We start from the raw sequence: 16,408 nt of genomic DNA on the forward strand, positions 1-16,408 counted from the left end.
CGTACGGGGATCGAACCCGCAACTTTGGCGTTATTAGCACCATGCTCTAACCAACTGAGCTAACCGGCCAGTTCATCTATTAACTTCCAACTCGCTATAGAACAATCCAAGTCAAATCCACTCAGATTCATTTATTTTTCCTCTTTGATTTTACTCTGCACATCAGCTTACAAACTTTGATCGCTCGCTACTTGTTGACATGCATTTTTGGACGTGGTATCATTATGGAGTTTGCATGTTCTCCCCGTGTCCGTGTGGGCTGTTAACCAAAAGGTTGGTGGTTCGAGTCCACCCAGGGACGAGTGTCTTTTATTGCACAACCTGCCTGTTGATGAAACGGATATGAGACACAACAACGATGTGTAGCTCCACAGAATAGTGGAAATAAGTAACTGAAAACATCCATTAAACAACAGTCCTACAAGCACAGATATCCACCTAATAAATCACCGGAGACCGGCTGTCCAAGGTGGAAGAACTCCTGAGATTAAGAGTCTCATGCTCTACCGACTGAGCTAGCCGGGTTTAAGCAGCAGGTCAGAACAGACAGCTCATCGATCAGAGCATCAGAGAGATGTAGGTTTAATTCACTAACATCACGACCAGATTAAGAACTAATTCACAGTTTACAAACAAACACAATTCAGAATATAACAATAAGAACTAAATGTAAAAGTGTAAGTTAGTCGCGTCTTTCTGCTCATACTGAGTATTACTGTGGTATTACTGCATGTAGGAGACACATGGAGCGCAGTATGGTAGGTGAACTATAGGGCACTAGGACCCAGCAGCACTACAGTGAACAGAGTGACGGTGGGATCTAGCGGTATTGGGACTCTTATTACAGGACGCTGTTTCTGCTGCTTGTTATTAAACTCACCTGTGGATCATTTGAGTGGAGAAAACGTGGTGAGTTCTTGTTGTGTTCTTGTTTTTTATTGAGTTTTCTTGCTAGAAAAGAGATTTATGAAGCTTTTTGAGGGTGAAACTGGGAGCTGCATTTGTTTTAGAGCTTCTGGACTTGCTCGGTCGCGCTAATTCTACTTAATAAAGTTTTAGTGCGCATTTACACCCTGTTTTACGCTACTGATCACATCGTCTACACTAAAAGCTTTAGTGCGCATCTAAACCCTGTTTTACGGTACGATGCTCTGACTGTAACCAGTAGGTTTCTTTGCTAAGAAGAAATTCTGCAATGTTATCTAACACAACAACCACTACAAAGTACACTGTAAACACTGTCAGTACATGGTGACTACGAGTGGTTGATTTCATATTAAAGTTTATGTTACGTTTTGTTAGGATTCAGTTGCAGGAGAAGCTGCAGGAAGTAAAAGATGTTCAGGATGAGGATGATGTGAGTTATGAGAGTAACGAGGAATTCTTCACCCATACTCCTTTTCTACCGACGCAGCACGGAGCCCATTCCGGTTCCCGAACTTGACTTTGAACCGGTTCCGCGTGTTTCCACCAGAAAAAAGAGGTTCCAGACAGCGAACTAGCGGGCCAATCTGGCACCACAGAATACTTGGTTTTTCAGCCCGAACTGTGACATCCGTCAGTGGGCGTGTCGTGTTGTACAGCAGCGCGTTAGCAACTATAGCAACTGGCGTCAGCTGGGGTCTCGTATGGAGCGTAATGCTGCATTTTTATCTTTTAAAGTTCACTTGATTACATTTTGAGCCAGTTTGCTGCTGATATTTTTAAAGCACATTTAAAAAGATGAATTGTGTGATATTACGAGATAAAAGTGACCCGGACAGAACGAAACACGCTTAACGTGAAAAATAAAGAGTGAAGCTTGTGGTAGCTGTTGTCTTGTTTGTACACACTTCAATCGACGCTTTTATGTATAGTGCATAGTGGTTTATTGTTCATTGTTACATCCACAAAATTAATGATCTCTTTAAATGACTTTATAATTCCAAAGTTCCAATGCGTCATAAAGTGATAATTCCAAAGTTCCAATGCGTCATAAAGTGATAATTCCAAAGTTCCAATGCGTCATAAAGTGATAATTCCAAAGTTCCAATGCGTCATAAAGTGATAATTCCAAAGTTCCAATGCGTCATAAAGTGGTCTAAACTGTTTGTTCCCACAGCGTGACCCACATTTAGCACATCAAACACCTTTCTTCCCCGTTTTATCACGTGCTCTACGTGCAGGTGTAACGTACCAAAAAACACGCCCATCCCCAACTTACGTAATACATTTATAAACACAAAATCAATAATAAATACAAAATAATAACATCAACTTAGTTTAACCTTTTTTTTTTTTTTACTAATAACGGCTACCACACACCGGCCCCTAATTGTTGCCCAGCAATCAATTAATTATCTAATAAACTTAGTAGCCGTAGTGCACAATACATATGAACATTCCACATTTCACAATTCATATGAAACTTACATAACTTTATATACATATTATATACTTCTTACATACGTATATACCTCTCATTTAATTACTATTTCTATTATTTTCCATTGTCCAGACAATGTCCCAATGTCCACAATCCCTAGCAATTCTACAACATCGCATTATTGCAAATTTTAATAGTCCCAGCAGTGTGTTTTATTATAGCAGTTCATGAGTCTAGGTTACACTGCTTCCACTAATAAACAAATCTTGCTGATTGGTCTCTCTAGTTCATTTGTTTGAGTCTTTAAAAGTACACGCCGCACAAGTCCTTTAGAGTCATTCATGGTTTTAATGATTCGTCCCATAGGCCATGAATTTCTGGGTGAGGTCTCGTCCATTATTAGGACCACATCTCCGACTGTGAAGTTTCTGTGCAACTTGTTCCATTTATTTCTTTTCTGCGTCATTGGCAGGTATTCTCTTATCTATCTTTTCCAAAACAAGTCTGCAATGTATTGGACTTGTCTCCAACGTCTCCGTACATAACAATCTTCCTTTCTAAACAGACCAGGTGGAAGAAGTGGCTTTACCTTGAGTTGTATAAGATGGTTAGGGGTTAGCGCCTCCAGATCTTTTGGATCATCAGATGATGGTGTGAGAGGACGGTCATTCAGAATCGCCTCTACTTCACATAAAACTGTTTGCAAAGCTTCATCATCTAAAACTTGCTGTCTCACGACTGAACAAAGCACCTTCTTCACCTGCTGAACCAACCGTTCCCAAACTCCACCATGATGGGCTCCATAAGGGGGGTTAAAAACCCATTTAATTCCATCTTGCATAAGTGACCTTTGTATTTTGCTTTGGTTTAGCTCTTTTACAGCCTGTTTCAGTTCACGGTTAGAACTTACAAAATTGGTTCCATTATCTGATCTAATTTCCTTCACTTGTCCTCGCCTGCATATAAATCTTCGAATCGCATTAATGCAGGAATCTGTATTGAGAGAGTATGCCATTTCTAGATGTACTGCACGACAGGTTAAACAGGTGAATAGAACCCCATACCTTTTACATGTGGCCCGATTTCTTTTTACCTCTATTGGGCCAAAGTAATCAATTCCTAAGTTTGTAAAGGGAGGAACATCCACAGCTATTCTGTCAGATGGGAGGTCGGCCATCTTTTGTTCACCTGGTTTTTGGCGCTGGCGTTGGCATACAATGCATTCTTTAATAATGGTTCGTGCTGCAGAGTTGGCATGAGGTAGCCAATAGTGACGTCGAAGTGTGGAAAGCATGTGGTTTCTTCCACCATGACCCACCTTTTCATGTATTAACCGAAGAATAAGTTTGGAGACGTGGCTATGCTTTGGCAGAATTGCAGGATGCTTTGTTTCTTCTGGTAAGGCTATTTTACTTAATCTGCCCCCAACTCTTAATATTCCATCGACAAGAATTGGATCAAGTCTGTACAAAGAGCTAGATTTCTTTACAGGACCTTTCCGTAATGCAGTGATTTCTTCTTGAAATGACTGTCTTTGAATAAAGCACACAATAGCCTTTTCTGCTTTAGCCAAGTCTTCCATTGCAAGTCTCTGTTGGTTCTTTTGCTTGGTGCTGGTTTGCTGTTTCAGTGGGTAGTGCTCTGCTTTCTTTCTTTCACATGCTTGTTTCCAAAGTGCTTCCTTAATTTTCAGTATCCACGCCACGATTCTTTGTAGCCTTTTCCATGTTGAAACAGAATTTAAAAGTCTACTTGTTGGGCTGTCTCCATGGTTCAAAATGACCAAACATGTTGTGATTTTCATTTTTACTTCTGGGTCATCATCTAAAACTTCCCGTTGTTCAACCTTTTCTGGCCAGAAACACTGAGGGTTGTACAGGAAGTTTGGTCCGTTAATCCAGTTTTGAGATTTGATGAATGATTTTATGGCCATCCCTCGTGAAGCAGCATCTGCTGGATTTAACTTGGAGCTGACATATCTCCACTGTGTTACTTTTGATGAGGCTTGAATAATAGCAATCCTATTTGCTACATATGTTTTGAATCTCTTTGTTGTATTTCCAATGTACTTGAGAACAGTCATACTGTCTGTCCAGAAAACTGAATCTTCCATTTGAATTTCTAGTTCAGTTTTTAACATTCGATCCAGGCGTACAGAGAGTACTGCAGCAGCAAACTCTAATCTGGGTATGGTGATTTGCTTAAGAGGGGCTACTTTGGCTTTTCCCATAATAAAGGTAACGTTTACCTCTCCTTGGTTGTTAATTAAACGAAGGTACGCTACTGCCCCAAATCCCTCCTCACTGGCATCACAAAAGTGGTGCAGCTGGACAGCTCTGTCTTCAAAGTTTTTGGGTATGATACACCTTGGAATGCGAAGATCACCCAATAAACATAAATCACCCAACCACTTTTGCCATTTTTGAGCTGAGTCTTGGGGGATTTTTTCGTCCCATCCATACTTGCATTTACATAAGCTTTGAAGAATCTGCTTGGCAGGGAGAATGACTGTAGCCAACAAGCCCAAGGGATCATAGATCGAACTGACGACAGATAAAATACCTCTTCTTGTATTTATGTGATGTTTTTGTGACAAGGTAAAAGTGAAAGCATCGTATTCAATATCCCACTGTATACCAAGAACCCTTTCCATAGGTAGCTGATCCTTGTCAAGATCTATTGTCCTAATCCCTTTAGCTCGGTCATCTTCAGGAATTTCAGCAAGCATTGTACGATGATTGCATATCCATTTATTAAGTCGAAATCCACCCTTAGCACATGCCTCTGTGAGTTGTTTATACAAGAAAACTGCCTGCTCAACAGTGTCAGTGGATTTTAAGCAATCATCAACATAAAAGTTTTTTCGAATAGTATTAATGACATTTTCAGGATACCTTTCTTTGTTGTCATCAGCTGTCTTTAACAAAGCATATGATGCACAACTTGGTGAAGACACGGCTCCAAAGACGTGTACAACCATTCTGTATTCTACAAGGTCTTTACTGAGATCTCCATTTGGCCACCAAAGAAATCTAAGAAAATCCACATTCTCTTCTGTTACGCGAACTTGGTAAAACATGGCTTCTATGTCAGTCATAAATGCAATGGGACCTAGACGAAATCGAAGCAGTACTCCAATTAGTGTATTTGTTAGATCAGGGCCCTGTAGAAGTTCTTTATTGAGAGAGGTTCCTCCAAGTGACACAGCACAGTCAAAAACCACACGTAAGGTCTTTTTACGTGGGTGATCGACACCATGGTGTGGGATATACCACACTTTTCCACTTGTTGGTTGCAGTTGATCATGAGGCACAACTTCTGCATACCCCTTTTCGAACAGATCATTCATGAAGATGTTATACTCTTTGAAGAAAGCTTCATTCCTTTTAAACCGTTTCATTAAGTGCTGCGCTCGTTGCTGCACCATGTGTTTGTTATTTGGCATATTCACATCAGCATTGCGAAAGGGCAGTTTCAAATAATAATGTCCATTTTTCTGTTCTGTAGAGTTGGTCATTATATTCATAAACTGTTGATCTTCCATAGACATTTCTTTCTTTTCATCATAATGTTGTTCCATAAATTCTTGACTGTATTGTTGAATTAGCAGTTTTTCCAAAGTGTTCATAGTGATTCTATTGACATGTGCTGAAAAACAATCACCATCATTACGACTTCTACCAGAATTAAGAGGACCATTAATGACCCATCCAAGTAAAGTTTTTACAGCGTAAGGCCCACTACCTTCACTGTTTATTATTTTCCAAGGCTCCAATGCTTTTGGAGCATTTACACCAATAAGCAGCCCAATGCCAGCATCAATTGGTGTCAATTCCACCTCTCTCAGATAAGACCAGTGTTTTATGTCTTCTTCTTTGGGAATGTTGTCCTTGGTTACTGGAATATTTTCCTGTGTATATACATCCGGCAATGTCAAAAAAGTGTTGCTTTGAAGAGCAGCCACTTCCATTCCTGAAATTCTAAAACTGTTGACAAGTTTTTCATGGCCCATTGTTTTTATAAGGATTTCCATTTTTATTCCTGGTGCGTTCAGTCTTGCCATTAGTGCCTCGGTGCAAAATGTAGCGGAACTGCCTGGATCAAGAAATGCGTAAGTATGAATACATTTTGTTCCTTTGTTTAACTTTACTTTAACAGGGACTATAGCAAGTGAACATTCCTTTGTTCTGGCCCCATTATAGCAACCTGCTTTCAAAGACACCAACGCACTTGACATTGATGATTCCTTGGCTTCCATCATCACATTTTTTGGTCCAACTGTTGGTCCCTTTTGAATATGCAAAATTGTTGGGTGATTTTCCTGACAAATTTGGCATAACATGCGCTTTTGACATCTTTGGCTTATGTGTCCCTTTTCCAAGCATCCAAAACATATCCCGCTGCTTTTCATAAATTCCACCTTTTCTTTGTTGGATTTGTGTTTAAATATTTTACACACTGCCAATTCATGCTCCTTTTTACAAAACAAACACCCCACTTGTGCTGAGGGATGAACAATGTCTCTTAAGGACTGGTTGTTTTGTGGCGTTTTACCTTTGGTTTGAGCTGGCATGGCAGTTACTGTAGTGGCAAAACTACTGCCTTTAGTAGTGGCTTTAGGACTTGGAGTTTGTTGTCGTTTTGCGTTGGAGAACCCTTTGTCTGTTGGATTTTGTATTTCACCAAATACAGGATGTGTTGCAATTAGGGACTGAGTTTCAATAAACTTAAGGAGGTCTTTAAACTTTGGTTTTCTTTTTTGGCTTTCTTCTATATCACAAACCACTGTTCTCCATTTGTCACGAAGTTTGAATGGTAACTTGGATATTATACATCTCATGTTAGAAAGGCTTTCCAGTTCATCCATGTAGCCAGCTTCCAATATCGTATTATAACAACTCTGAAGAAAGAGAAAATACGATCTCAAAGCAGGACCATCTTCTGGTTTTATAATGGTCCAATTTAAAGCTCTCTCCATAAACGCAGATGCTATTTTGAATTTGTGTCCAAAGTTCCATTCCAGTTTTTTCCTTTGCCCTTTTGTAGCCCTTTTGTGGATCCATGTGCATAAAGCTACGCACTAGAGTTTTAGGTTGACCAGTTGTAAATTGCTCCAAGTAATAAAGTCTGTCTTGCATGTTATTTGTTTTGCTCTCTATGCTTTGCTCAAAGGCTGTAATAAAAGTTCTGTATTGGAGAGGGTTACCATCAAAGACAGGTATTTCTATTGCTGGAAGAAGGGACATATTTTGTTGTTTAATTAGCAGCTCAGTTAATTCATTTTGCTTTGCCATAACGTCTGCAAATGCATTATACCCAAATGAGCCAGCAGGTTCAGCACCTTGAGAATAATGCACCTCAATTCTCTCTGTTTCTGTTTTGCACTGGCCTTTTAATTGTTTAACACTCTCTGATGGAGGTGGTGCACTTGGTTCAGCAGGCATGGTGGGTGTGTGTTTGAGGTGCCTTTGAGGTGTTTGTTGTCTGAAAGGGGTTACTGGGTTTATGTACTCGGTTGAAGGACCAGATATAGAAGAATCACTTGACTTTACAGATTCAGATTGTTTAAAGACCTTTAACTTTGCATTTGCTGCAGCAATTTTAACTTCCAAGGCTAATTTTTCTCTCTTTGCTTTTAGTTGAGCCTCCTCCATGTCCAAAGCATGTTTTTGTTCCAATGCCTGGGTTTTTGCCATTAGAACCGCATATTCTGCCTCAGCTTTTAAACGAGCGGCAAATGCATTTAAATTCGGGCTGGATTTACTAGATGCACCAGATCCTTTTGAAGATGTTTGAGATGCGCTATCATCAGGCATAATGTCACCATCCTGTTGTTCATGTATACTGTGCTGTTTAGGTACACCATTTGCATCATCATTGTTATCAGTTATTACAACATCATCGTTTTTATCTGTAGCAGGTTTTTCCATCCATAACTGAACAGCATCCATAAATTCATTAAAACGTATTAATTTTGGTTCGTACCAGTCACACTGATCGGCCTCCTTTTCCTCATCGTCTAACAGAGCTTGTACAGATTCATGTAAAGCAGTGAACTCAGTGAGATAAGTATTAAACAATGCAACATGCTTATCTATTGTTTCTTTATCTTCACCAGCTTCAAACAGAGCGTTTATTTCATTTCGTTTCCTCGTTAAAACACCAAGCTTCCCCCTTCGCTTAGCGATCAACTTTAAAAGTTTCTTTTCCTCCTCAACCACTTGTTCAGAAACCTCTTCCATTTCCATTTTAAAACAAGTCCACTTTAAACCGTGTTTACCGTGCACTTTACATCAAACACGCGAGCGCGGCGGCTCGTTCTTCGTAAACACCTGTTTACTCACGGTTTTCTGTATCGTTTGTCCAGCATGCCGTATTTCATCCAAAGAGAAAAATTAGACTTTAAATGTGGTAGCTGTTGTCTTGTTTGTACACACTTCAATCGACGCTTTTATGTATAGTGCATAGTGGTTTATTGTTCATTGTTACATCCACAAAATTAATGATCTCTTTAAATGACTTTATAATTCCAAAGTTCCAATGCGTCATAAAGTGATAATTCCAAAGTTCCAATGCGTCATAAAGTGATAATTCCAAAGTTCCAATGCGTCATAAAGTGATAATTCCAAAGTTCCAATGCGTCATAAAGTGATAATTCCAAAGTTCCAATGCGTCATAAAGTGATAATTCCAAAGTTCCAATGCGTCATAAAGTGATAATTCCAAAGTTCCAATGCGTCATAAAGTGATAATTCCAAAGTTCCAATGCGTCATAAAGTGATAATTCCAAAGTTCCAATGCGTCATAAAGTGGTCTAAACTGTTTGTTCCCACAGCGTGACCCACATTTAGCACATCAAACACCTTTCTTCCCCGTTTTATCACGTGCTCTACGTGCAGGTGTAACGTACCAAAAAACACGCCCATCCCCAACTTACGTAATACATTTATAAACACAAAATCAATAATAAATACAAAATAATAACATCAACTTAGTTTAACCTTTTTTTTTTTTTTTTACTACTAACGGCTACCACAAAGCTTTTTCGACTCCCCGAGCTGAATAAACACCACACGTGTAAATCCAGCTATACACAGATACATGTGGTATTTTAGTGTAGATTTGATGGTTATTTCACACAGATGGATGTTCATGTTGTGGAACTTTAGTGATGTTTTACCACTCAAGCTGAGCGCTGAGCTAATCGGCTATTTGCGCCGAGGGTCGCGGTGAAACCGAAGCGCAAAACGCTTCTCACCTTAATGAACTAAAGAAAACAACAACTGAGACAAACACGTCACGTCCTCTTATCACCGATATATAATTGATGTTTTTACATAAAAACAAACATCTGTAACAGCAGCACAAATGCTCGCACATAATCCACACACTCCTCCATGTTATCACTTCTCTTAACTCTTAGTAAGTAACGCCCATCGTTGATGATGCAGCTTGGTTCTCAAAAACTGGTGGAAATGCACGTCGGTTCACTACAGAACACCAAGGTTCAGAGAAACCCGAACAGAAACGGTTCAAGGGGTAATTGTGTGGAAAGAGTTTTAATAGACAGAGTGAGCTTAAAATACACCAGCACATTCACACTGGAGAAAAACATTATCTGCATCCGGAATCAGATACTAACAGAGTCTGTACTAGATTGGAGGAAGTACACAGTGCTTTCAGTACAGAAGTAACAACACCCCTACGTACTACGTCCGCCATCTTACCAACGTCAAGTGAAGACGTGATGACGTAATATCGCCATGGTTACAGACCACCATAGTTACAGACAAGCCCCACTTGCCAAATTTTTGGATATTTATCGTCTTTTTGCGCTAATCATAACATTATTTAGGGTTGTACACAATAATAACATTTTTATTTTGTTTATCTTACTTACACCTGTAAACAGAGGACTCCTCCTTCTCCCCAATTTCTTGTTTTTGCTTCCGCTTCGCAGCTACAGTTGCATTACGGGATACATTATGGGTTGCATACTCGAACATGGCTGCCCAAGAAGTAGGTCATCCGGGTACTTCTCGCGTACCTTTTTAATGTATATTTATGTATACTGTGTATTCGGACAGACTAACCGCTCTCGCGTACTATTGAGTATGGAAGTATGCAATTCTTTTTTTGTATTCGATGTGATTTTGTATTACATGCTTGAATCAGGTTAGCTCATGATGCATTAAGTTAAATGAATTTGCACATGTTGGATTATTAGTATTGAAATGCATAACTTGGAATAATATGCATATGAACTTAAATATCATTTGATATTCATTTCTTGATGTGCGGAAGTTTATAAATGTGTTGTTTTTACTTCTTGTAGTTTTAACCTACTTCCAGTTTGCCATTAAACAGAGTTGAACTAAACATCTACAGCGTGGTGATTGGTGGAGGAGTTATCTATCTGCCAGTTTATGCAGGGCGTATAAAGGTGGCAGAATAGAGTTAATACACCAGCGCATTCACACTGGAGAGAAACCGTATCAGTGCTCTGTGTGAGAAAAGCTTTAATATACAAAGTGACCGTAAAAATACACCAGCGCATTCACACTGGAGAGAAACCGTATCAGTGATCTCAGTGTGGATATCAGAGTTTTAATCAACATTGTCATCTCAAATTACACCGGCGCATTCACACTGGAGATAAATTGTATCTGGACTCTGTAAACACTGTAATACACAGGAATCAAACTCAGATTATCAGATTGTAAAAGGTCTGAGAAATAAAGAACAGAGTTAGAGAAGCATGTTGGAGAACTAAACATGACATTAGAGGAACTGCTTGGAAGAACGTCTAAAGGACAACAGTCTGCTGTTCAACTCCAACTGCTGCTGTTCAACTCCAAACATGCCATTATTTCAATTAGCCAAACTTAATGACCCTTCTGTAAATGGTTTAATGTGCACACTGCTGCTACTGGCTTGTTTTTCTTTTCTACAATGTAAGTTCATACCTTCAGGTTCATGTAATTTGAGGTCTGTGTTTTGTTCATTCATATGAATGCTGTGTACTTTGGTCAGTGGAAGTAGTTTTATAGCTATATAAAACATTGTACTTACTTACTATTTCTATTCTTGCAGGAGTGTAGGTTTACCTTCCACTTCAATAGTGAGGCGTGTCCAGCCCTGCTACACAAACTGTCATTTTGTCCCTGTTAAAAACTTTAGCTTAGTTAAAGCAAATAAAGACACATTTAAAATGTTCATCTGTTATTACAGGTTTAAATTTGCATAAAACAAATGTTTGTACAAATAATATAAAACCAAAGTACAAAATAAACATTTCACTTATTTTAATTATCTCACAAATCACTTCTCAGTTTTAAAGGACAAAGGAGCAGCATCTTTTAGATCAGAACAGCTATTAACATTAAATATCACTAAAGAGGAAATCCTGAAGACAGCAATGTAAACCTTTCATTTAAATACAAGCTGCAGTAAAGTTACATAGTTGATCCATGGTAAAAAAAAACATCATGTGTTCTGTCACAGTGCTGGTTGCCAAATGACACTTTTTCACCTGCATTCGTCCTTTTCTTTTCTGTATACCAAAAACAGTCGCCACTTCAGGTCTACAACACGTTACAAAAACACTTGGGACAGAAGAGCCATAAACACTCTCTGTTGGAAAAAATAGAACATACCCAAATATATATATGCTTATATGCCAATTAAACATTAATTATAGACTGCTGTATGAGATAACTTGATAACATGAACTTATCAAAAAGGTATGAACCTACATTGTAGCAAAGAAAAACAAGCCAGTAGCAGCAGTGTGCACATTAAACCATTTACAGAAGGGTCATTAAGTTCGGCAAATTGAAATAATGGCATGTTTCTGACCTGAATGAGAGGGGCATTAAAAAGATCTCACACTTGTCAGAGTCAACGTTTGAAGCCCAGGTCAATAGGAACTGCTAGTTAGAGAAGGATCACTTGTTTGTTAGTTTAAATCCAAAAGAGGGTGTGGCCCGTACGGGGATCGAACCTGCAACCTTGGCGTTATTAGCACCACGATCTAACCAACTGAGCTAATTGGCCAGGCCACCTGTTCACTTTAGATCTTTGTACATAATTCTACACTAACCCCCATTCAACCAGCTGCATGGCAGCACAAAAACCATTTGAGATTCTTCACACTTACAAGGAAGATCTGTAAAAATAAGCGGCTTCTAAACTGAATTTGGTTGTTATTGCACCAGAAATGCAGCAGTTTCATGTTATTTTAATGATCAGAGATCTCAGTCCTGCTTCAGACATCACTGTCTAGTCATTTCTTATGGTCAGACTTTCTTAATACACATCTAAGAGGTTTTGTAGGTTCTTATATGTGTGAACTATCTAAACTATATATTTCGTAAAGTTCCTGACTGAGCTTAATGCCACCAACCAGCGACTGGAGCAGATACGACTCAGGTCCTGCACACAGTAAGTAGTGCTGATACACAGTACCAGCCTGCACACCAGAGGGGCTCCAAACATCAAGTTTTCACTCATTAAATCATGTAGTTTGTGAACTTTGTGGAATGAATGTAGAATTTGTACGTGTAGATTCTGGGTTTTAGGAAGTTTAGCTACTGTTAATATTTTTTCTCAGTTGAACTAAAAACCTGAATTGATGTTTTAATTGTTCATTAAGACTTCACTAAGAGTTATTACCATCAAGCAAATGTAAAGCATATTTCTATATGAAGAGCATCTGTTTCCAGATAATATACACTGAGGTGTAAAGCATAATGGAGCGGGTTCAGTAATTGTGTAGTAGTTTAAAAGTGACAGTAAGTCTGTGTCTGTTTCTGTTACTTATTCTGAATTGTGTTTGTTTGTAAACTGTGAATTAGTTCTTAATCTGGTCGTGATGTTAGTGAATTAAACCTACATCTCTCTGTTGGTCTGACCGATGAGCTGTCTGTTCTGACATGTTTCTTCATTTAACATCTAGTAGAATCGGGTATGTGGGTATATGACCTCCTCTTGGGCATTGGCCGGTTAGCTCAGTTGGTTAGAGCGTGGTGCTACCCAGGAAAAAATGTACTGTGAAGTTTTACAGTAAAACTGTTAAGTTTACAGTTGAACCATAATAGTTCACAGTTCTACTGTCATTTTTACAGTTTGACCATGAGTACAAGTGTGAACTCTCATGGTACCATGAAGTTCATGGTAACCTTTTCAGTGTTTAATAATATTGACTGTGAAGTTTACAGTAAAACTGTTAAGTTTACAGTTGAACCATAATAGTTCATAGTTCTACTGTCACTTTTACAGTTTGACCATGAGTACAACTGTGAACTCTCATGTTACTATGAAGTTCATTCTAACCTTTTCAGTGTTTAATAATATTGACTGTGAAGTTTACAGTTCAACTGTAAACATGATATTGTTGAATTGTGAAATTCAGTCAACTTACAGTTTAAAGTTCAACTAAGAATAGTTCATAGTCACCTCTTCTAATGTTTGATGTTTACAATAATTTACAGTTTAACTATGATCATATAGGTAAATGACAAGATACAAATATCAAGACAATAATAATGTACAGTATATAATATTTATGTATTATTTAAAGGATGTATGTGAATGAAGGGAGTGTATGTGTGTGGGAGTAAGTTAATTACATGACATGAAAAACGTGTCAAAAAGACATTATTTACATCAAAAAAATTAGATGATTAACAATATTCCAATAAAAAAAGAATACAGCACAGATTTACATATTTATAATATTACAAAAATACAAATAACCTCATGCAGACAGGACAAATATTACATTCCATCAATATTACATCAGACAGATGACTTTATAACCTTTTATTCTGCCTGTTCTGCACAAACCTCTCTTCTACACACATCATGTCAGACATCATGTCAGTCTGGACATCTGGGCATGCGCACATGCGCACTTGATTTGAGACCGTTATCTCAACCAAACGTCTCGAGCTTCTCAGGTGAACCGCACGAAATACAAATTTAGTCTCAGTTTCAGTGATTTAATTCTCAAAAACGAGTGTGTTAAAGTCCGCGCTGTGTATCTGCTTAAAGATAAAGTTCCTGCCACATGTGTTATTGAGTCAGAGCTTATTAAAGGACAAGAATCTGACGACGGTAATCTCGTCAGTGGCTAAACTGTTACCTGGAAAGTGAGAAATGGATAAAAAGACGTTGGTGAAGCGGCGCCCTGCTAACATGCTAAACCCTGAAGTTCGATGCTAAGTCATAAACTTAAACAGTTTATTATAATAAACAATAATATATTTACTATGCCTGAAATGTTATTAAAAATAAGTGGCCATTTTAGAAAGCCGAAAATAACACAGGTCTCAGGATTCTATGTCTTCAAATTAGTTACTTGGGACGTTAGCCAAACCATTAGCATTAACAGTCTGTTATCTGACGGTAGTTGATTGTGCACTTTTTAAATGCGTAGTAATACTTGCAACGCGTTAAGACTGGTACAATTACTTAGTTTATAGTGTTGTTACAGTGCTGAACTGCACTATAATAAACCTATCACTTTTTATGATTCTAAGTGTACAGATAATATTACTAAGAAATGAACATAGACAAGTTTGTAAATGCTTTTAATATTTCCAACAAGACAATTCACCTTTTATGTCTTATTTATACACGTCTTAATTAAATGTGGACGTTAACCTGCAAGTTGCTCTTAAAATAGTGGAGGTCCAGCATTTTCTTTTGAATGATGGGTGATATGTGTGCTTTAAATTATTGCTGTGAAACTGAGGCAGTTGATCAAAGTTTATATGATTTATTCAGAAAATGTCTATTAACACACATTTCAGGTTTTTCCTACTCTTATAAGACTTGGGCACCACCTAAGCCCAAGCCCAGTGACCACACTACGTAAGCCCACCAACAACCCAGGGAAAACCCTGCATTTGTGCCACTGTGTTTAAGCTATTGTAGCATTCTGTTAACTACAGATTTTAAATATGAAATTAAAAACAGTATTTTAATTCAGTAAAATGACCACATGTCAAGGAGTGCTGCTGAGGTTGAGAGAGTCTCAGTGTCCAACAGTGAAGACCCGGGTATTGTAGATAACAGTATCTGACTACATTTACATCAGCACATAAGGACATGTTTTCCATATTCTTGTTCATGATAGTAGCAACAAGTTTGATATTCAGTACATTGCTTTACAACCACATGCACAGAATGTTACTGTTTTTGTAGCCCCAGATAACTACATATACTAAATCATTTCATTCTAGGACTATGCTGTAAAAGAGAAAATTGCAACGAGGCCTTGATCTCGGAGACTTGAAGTAAGTCCTAGCTGATCTTTGAAGAATAGATTGTGTTTAAAATATATTTGTGTTAAAATATGTAAAACAACTCACTTCTTTACAGTTTTGGTGCTGACAATATCTATTCATCCATCCATTCATCCACCTTTGTGCCTGCCTGCCCATCTGTATATGCTTAAAGCCCTGACTGTTTTCAACTTCTGTTGGGTGTTACTATGGGGTAAATGCTAAACTGTGTACTGATTGCATAGCTGCTGATATTAATTGTTTGGTTCTTTTCCAGTCTACTAGTGAATCAGACGGGCCATGCCAATCCATCTTAAGGCAGTTTGAGCTACTAAAATAATGAAATAAAAAAAAAGATCTGTCTGCGTCAGTTCATTAGTGCAGATGAAGGTGTCATGTTTTTCAGCAATAAATATTTTTTGCACCATAAGAATTAATGGTGAGATCACAAAGTTTATATATCTCGTCATATATTGAGCACTCAAACAACAGATTATATTTTTAAAATAAAATACACAGTACTTTGTCTGTCACTTTAACTTCTGCTTAAGATCAATCAATCTTTTGAACATGTATAAACATATGTTTGCATTTACATATTGATACGCTCACCAAGTATATGCTTTATTATACATCAGATATAAGACATTGCTGATCAAATATATTAGGGCCCCTGTAGCTTAGAGGTGATGACGGCAAATGTTTGATTATTTATTTATTTTTTGCATTTTCAAAGGTGGCCAAACTGATTTTCC

The sequence above is a fragment of the Trichomycterus rosablanca genome, chromosome 14 (genome assembly GCF_030014385.1).
Source record: "Trichomycterus rosablanca isolate fTriRos1 chromosome 14, fTriRos1.hap1, whole genome shotgun sequence".
NCBI classification, from domain to species: Eukaryota; Metazoa; Chordata; class Actinopteri; order Siluriformes; family Trichomycteridae; genus Trichomycterus; species Trichomycterus rosablanca.